The sequence below is a fragment of the Ananas comosus genome, linkage group 3 (genome assembly GCF_001540865.1).
Source record: "Ananas comosus cultivar F153 linkage group 3, ASM154086v1, whole genome shotgun sequence".
NCBI lineage: Eukaryota > Viridiplantae > Streptophyta > Magnoliopsida > Poales > Bromeliaceae > Ananas > Ananas comosus.
Genome location: NC_033623.1, coordinates 5,182,372 through 5,189,630, shown reverse-complemented (window position 1 = coordinate 5,189,630; position 7,259 = coordinate 5,182,372).

The following is a 7,259-nucleotide window of genomic DNA, read 5'->3' as shown; positions in this document are numbered from 1 at the left end:
GGGGGCGTACCATCACTCATCGGACGGTCTACTCTAAGCAACGGTCTTCATTTCGACACACTACAATCAGCTCTACTACGTTTCACGTTTTCCACATCATACAAACAATTCTTTGTATGTATCTAGCTCCTCTACTGCTCCGAGCAGCGCTAATCTACACCATAAGCATGCTCGCGAATCTACACCAACCGTTCACTTGGTCGCCTACAATACCAATGCACAAATAGTAGCGAACGACCACAAGTAAATGCATGTCTGTATCTTAATCTACATCCTGCCAGAACGCTATGATTACTTTAATTAATCATAGCCTGGCATGGTGTCACAACTTCAACCCCAGCTAGGGTCGCCGCTTGAGCGGCAAACATCGAGCTATCGAGGACCGGGTCGCCTCAAGCGTGCGGCGGCCATCGGACGTGCCGTCGATGACTGTAGCAGGCGGAACCCCCCGACTGCCCGGAGTCACTGGGGGCGGATGCAATTAGACGGTGCAGGCGACGGATCCTTCTAGGCACTGGACGGCTATATCGCCGCCTGACCACACCTGAAGCATCGTCCCGCCCTAATGCTCACAGTTTCCACGTCGATGCTCCAACCACGCAAATCACACATCGCATAGGTCCCTGGCCTCTCCAAACTGCCTGCCTCGGGTACTTCGGGGGCTTCTAGAACTTGACTTCCCCCGAGAGCTACGCCAGGACCGTTTTCTGTCGCCTTATCCTTCTCGGACGCCTCTCGGTTCTTTCTCGCACGGGGGCATCCCAGCTCCGCCCACATGCTCGATCAAATAAACCCTCAGCAAAAGGCTGAGTGAGCTTGAATATTGTGCACGGCCTTGATAAATCCGCGGCCGAAGTCCTCCCAAGAAACCAGTCGGCCGCTCCGGCGTCATTCTCCGAACAACCTCCGGGACACAATCTATGATGTGGCCGAGAACTCTTGCTCGCTAGTCCGACCGAGCGAGGTCCTGCCGTCAACTTGCGAAACTTCTCCTGCCAGTTTCGCTTCATCGCTGCTCGGAAAAAAATAGTTGGCGAACCATCGCCTCTTAAACCTCCTCATAACATAGAGTGTGGAAGGCTCAGCAAGGCGGATCTCGCTTCACCTATTCCACCACACCTCTGCTGCTTTCCAAGCAATGGGTGGCGAGATACACCCTGCTTTCTCCGAGTACAGATGAATCCTAAAAAAGTATCCCATGAGTCAATCCATGACTCCACCATCGCGGCTCCACTTTCTCCCCTTTCACAGATTGGGTGGGTTGCAACTTCTTGAATTGCATAAGGCCCGTCAAACGAACGCTCCTCGCCTACCTCCTCGCCGCAGCATCGGGTGTCGTCGATTCCCGACGCTGCCGGAGGAACAATTGGCCGGCGAGGGACGTGCCGCCACCCGGAATCGCGCTATACCCTCACCCTCAGCCACATCGGAGGCACGTGCCACCGGGGGTGCGGCGGGTCACACGACCTCCAGTCGCCACTCGAAGCCACCAACTGCCAATTTGCCGCTCCAAGAAGCTCTTGGAGCCGCTCGCAATCAGGTCTCCTGGCACTGCCCACATTGGTCAATGCGGTCACCTTGGCCCGTAACTCCTGCTGTCACCTATCACTATGCCGCAGCCTGGAACTCTGGCACCTTCGGGGAGTCTGCAAGCTCTGGCCGCTCTCCGTGAAGTACGGTTGCCGGAATACGATCTGCGAGTGTAGTGTCTTGGGGACACTTAGTTCCTGCCAACGCAACAACCGGTTAATTAACTTAAAGCCCACCAACTCGCTCGCGATCACCAACTACGCGACCAACTCGCGATAACCTAGGCGGAAAGCACGGTAAGTGTACTGAATTCTACGACTCTCCGGCGTCGTGTTGTCGGCGCCCCAACACTACGCACCTTCGAGCCCAAGAACTCATACGCACTTGAATCCACTTCAGCCGACGACTTAGAGAACATACAATCACTGTCCGACCCAATCGATCAACTCCCGCCACCGTATAGGTCCACGCTTCCCACTCACGGCACCGTATAACGCCTTACGGTTTTCCCAACCTAAGCGTCCTCTAGGGTCAACTCCTAGCAGACTCTCTCTATTTTACTTGCCACTTAACTTTGCTCTGCATACCATACCTGTCACGGCCCCCCCCGAGACCGCTACCAATCTTGGTCCGGTTCAGGCGCGTCCGGACCGGACGCCGAACGGACAGCACCTCCCCTATCCGCCAGGCTCAACACAGGATCATGTACAAAGAATTTGCCCAGGGATAATCAATACATACATGATCCAACAAGGAGAGAAGCACAAAAAGTGCACATACACAAAAAAAAAAAAAAAAAAAAAAAACAACGAGCAAGTAACACAAGTGATACAGTATAAGTGCATACAAGAGAGATACATCTAGCTATTACATCAACATTCCAGCTTTTTACATCTTTGATTACTATTTACATTTTCATCAATCAACCAAAATGAATACATATTCCACTCACCATGCATCTAGGTACCAACGTACTCTCCAAAACACAACCATGTCACCTATGTACACCGGAGGGTACTCTAGTCAAAAGGAAAGCCACAACTAGCTAGCTAGGGCGCCTAGCCTTCCGCGATCACCCTGCCGGTCCGCTCTCGTGGGCTACCTGTTACCCCAAAACAACACGGGTTGAGAACTATATAACATATAGTTTACCCAGTGGGTCGGCCGGGCCGACTCCGCAACTCTTCCACTAGGTCTTAACTGGCCATAATAGACACAAAATAGATAGAGTAGAGGAATAGATAGAATTGAACTACAACTATGATCCTATTGTGTCCATCAAATGGCAAGCATGCATGGAATATCATCTAGCAACAAGCCTACTATCCACTGCTAGTATGCTCTTAACCGATGTAATGAATACTAACCACAAATAGTAGATCACAACCATATCGTTATGATATCCGACTATTCGAATCCACTCTATGTTACCTGGATGATAGATACATCCATGTGCATTAGTCCCCATCCACTAGGCTACCCCGTCCTTAAGATCTCAATCTCATAGGTACTACACCACACAATCCTAGTAAGGTGAAGACTGAAGAGGCTACCCCCCCGCTCTTCCCGCTGGACTGATATCTCAATCTCACAGGGTGAGGAGCTACCCCCGCTCTTATCTCATCGTCTACATCTCAAAGCCATAGGTAGAAAGAGCTTACCTCACTCTAAAATCTCAGATAGGTTAATGAAGCTTACCCGCTCAATTCTCATAAGTACATGAGGCTAACTCTATCCAAGTATACATGCCACACTCTACTACGCTCAACAAGCTTAACATGGCTCAATAATGGCCCCAATTATGCTAACATTGCCATAATCCTCTTGAGTTTATTACCCCAACTCATCTGGCATGGCCCATAGGGTGCGCCCTCGACTCACAACTCAAATTCCGATCTATGAAGGGGGACTCGAACCACCCGGAGGATTGTCTGCGGACCCACATTAGGCCTATCAATTGCGGGACCACACATAAGGCTGATCCCAATCGTTTCACGTGCCAAGACTCCGGAGCTCGCACTACTTGTACGGAGCGACCCGCCCACAAAGCTGAACCAAGACTGTGTGAGTATAATCAAATTCGTTTCCAACCGAAGGTACCCGGGCCCTACAACCAACATGCACAAGATGCTCTTTTAACACTAACAATTCTAATGCCACTCCGTCACAGTTTGTTACTTTGGTAATCATATGCCACGTCGTCAAGTATGTACTCTGGTTTCACATGTCTCACTTGTGCCATAAATGCAATTGTCCTGACTATACTAGTCATAGTATCCTCCTATGCAAGACAAGTTATTGTTTAACTTATCTCTAGTAGGGTTCTATGTCACAAACTCCATTCTCATCGCACCTAATAGTTCACATGCCAGCCTACTATGCCGCAATACAACGGGAGCATGCAAGAATAGAAAGTAACATCAAATACCCTTAACATGCCATGATACTGTAATATAGTCATGTTCAACATAGAAATACTTAGACATAGGGAGACAGCCTTAGTTGCCTTCGGGATGACACCCACTTTTATGGCTATCACGAGGCTAGTGGTTCCCGATTTTCGCTGATTTTTGAGAGCCTTTCCCCACGAGCTGCCAGCAATCTGTACGCTTAACGGCTATTCGTTCTTTAATATCTTCGTGTCGCACGTCGTATCGCCGAATCGACTTCGCCAACTACGCGTCAGAAAACCTAGCAATTAGGTTTATACATGATCAATTTAGATCAAACCCTCACATATTGCAAAATCTCTTTTTGAGCCCTAACATGCAATTACCCCAAATAATCCAAATTAAATGGAGCAACATGTTAAGAATGCTCATTAGAGGCTACTAGAACACTTAAGGTTAAGGATTAAGCCAAATTCCAAATATTTACCAAAATGTGAACGCCGAGACGGAAGCACGCCGCTCCAACGGGCGCATGAAAGCTCGATCCGTCGCTCCCAACGCGTTCGCAAGCTCGTTCTCCGCCAACGCCGCGAATTTGGGCGAAATATCTAGAGAGATGAGAGAGTTATTTAGAGAGAGAAAGTGAGGATTTCTCTCACTACCACCATGAACATGTGCTTGTGGGGGTGGTGCTTGGCTGTGAAGAAGAAGCCAAGTCACTAGAAGCTTCTACTTATATAGTCAACACCCCAATATAGTCAACACCCCAATAGTAGCATACACTATTCATTTCAGGCAGTTCGAAATCTGATATCTTTCGTCGGAGCCCTCTGAATATCCGTTTGAGCTCAAATTTGACAGTCATGTTTGGTTTTGCTTAACTTAACGAAAGAATTTTCAATCTTTCAGTTTCGACCCCGTTTGGTCTCCGAAAGTCGTACCGAACTATAATCTTTATCAGATCACTATCGGATTTTATTTTCCACCTTCCGAGTGTTAGAATGATATGAAACTTTAAATATAGCCTCATAAGAATAATTCTAGCTTATCCTCCAGTTTTCAGAATTTTCTAACATTATGCATTTTCTGCTAATTTATCTGCCCCGTTTCACACAGAAAATTTTAAATCTTCTGTTTTCGCTCCGATTTCAACACGGGTCATTCCAGACTTATATTTTATGTCTATAAGTCCAATAAAATAGTATTTCACACTATTTTTATTTATATTTATTTTTATATTTAAAATCCAGCATACTACATCCACCGTAACTGCATAATTTTAGAAGTTCGGTACCTTACAACAGAAGTTCGGTACCTTACACATTTACTACACCAGAAAATCTCACCACTAACCTAATAGGGTTTAAAATGTGATCTAAAGTGTACATGCCACAAAATATAGACAAAATACAGTGAGAGAACATGTATTAAAGTTGAATGTATGTATGTGATTTAAATTTAATCAAATACTTGTATGATGTAGTAGATTCTTTCACTATTGGTTATTGCTTGCCCTCGTGCAAGCCATTATATATGCTTCCGCTTATTCAAACTTTATACTCTATCTGTACCTGTTGTTAAGCCTTGGGCGGACAGGGGAGGCTCTGTCCGTTCGGCGTCTGTTGACGCCCTCGAACCGGCCAAAAGGATCGGCCTCGGGGCGTGACAGTAGTATAGTGTTATTGGCTTGGACACTTGAACCTAGTATGCATGAGATCAGGACACAATGATGCGAAACCCTATAATGAAATGATAAGTGATGAATGTGCTTATGTGCATGAAAATCTAGCAAAGTGTAAACTAGTGTATTGGAAATATGCAATGAGAACAAATGGCATCTAGTTAATGTTGAACACATGAACGAGTGGCATGAGAACCTTAGTGTAGTTGAAACACTATGAGATTGAGTACAGGAACACCTCGATCCCATGATGATGTTGACCCTAGCTGATAGGGTATCCTTAGCTGACGAGGATTGATCGACTCACATAGCCTGTCTGCGCTTGTAGTGGTAGCTCCACACAAGTTGCGCACTTCGGAGTTTTGGTCATAGTGGGGCAGACCGTGAGCTGCCCGGACAGTCAATGAGCTGTCCGCAGGCAGTCTCGAGGGTAGTCCAGTGAGACTCCTCCCCTATGAGACTTTGAGACGTGAGATGGCGGCGAACCTTCGGCTTAGCCGAGTGATTGAGTAATCTAATGAATTACATCGTTATTGAGCATAATAGCATAATAGTTAGTCTTTATGTATGTTGCATGCATGTTTACAGATTGAGGCATGGTAGAGTACTTTCATATCTACTTATTGTTATTGCTTTTTAGTTATCTATCTATCTGTTATCTATCTATGCCCGCTTAGACCTGGTGGGGAGATCGGCGGAGTCCGCGGCCAAACCCACTGGGAACTATTCGTAGTTCTCACCCCACTTTGTTGCAAGACTGAGCTTGAGCACTCCGATTGAGGATCGCGGTAAAGGCGTAGCGCCCTAGTGGTAGTAGTAGCATCCTTTCCCCTTTGCATTAGATTTATTTGTACTTTTTTTTGAGAGTAGATGATGTATAGGATGTGAGGTTTGAGATGATTGTACCTTTATATTGGGATGAATGTAAATTAAGGCTTATGTTCGCCTTTTGGGACGTAAATGTAATCAATGTATTAAAGTGGTTGAATGGATGTAATAGATAGTCTCTCTTTCTTTTACTTCACTTGTATGTTTATTACTCGTGATGCTTGCTCTTGTATTTTTGTTCAGCACTGTTTGTGCACTCGCTATTGTTACTGATCGTGTATGTATTCAAGTGTTTCCTGGGAACTTGTTGTACATGATCTCGTCACTTGAGCCGTGGACGGACAGGAGAGGTGCTGTCCGTTCGGCGTCTGTCTGACGCGCCCGAGCCGGACCAAATTGGTAGCGGTCTCGAGGCGTGACAATTGGACTAATCTTTACCTCTCTAATAGACTGCTTAACGCCGACTCCCTCACGTCCCCCTTCTCCCTCTAGGAAATCAAGATCGCTACCTTCCAACTTGGAAGCGACAAGGCTCCGGGACCAGACGGGTTTCCCCTCTCTTTCTTCCAAACTTTCTGGGAGATGGTCAAATTGGATATCTTTAGAGTCTTCACTGACTTACATGACAATAAACTGTTTACTGGCCCTTCGGACTACTCACTTATATGCCTTATCCCGAAAAAGGAAGGAGCGCGTAAGGTCAACGACTATCGTCCAATTAGTCTTATCAATAGCATCCAGAAAATCATATCCAAAGTCCTTGCTAATAGGCTAGCCCCCACCCTGTCGTTTATTATCTCACCAACACAATAGGCTTTCCTCAAAGGACG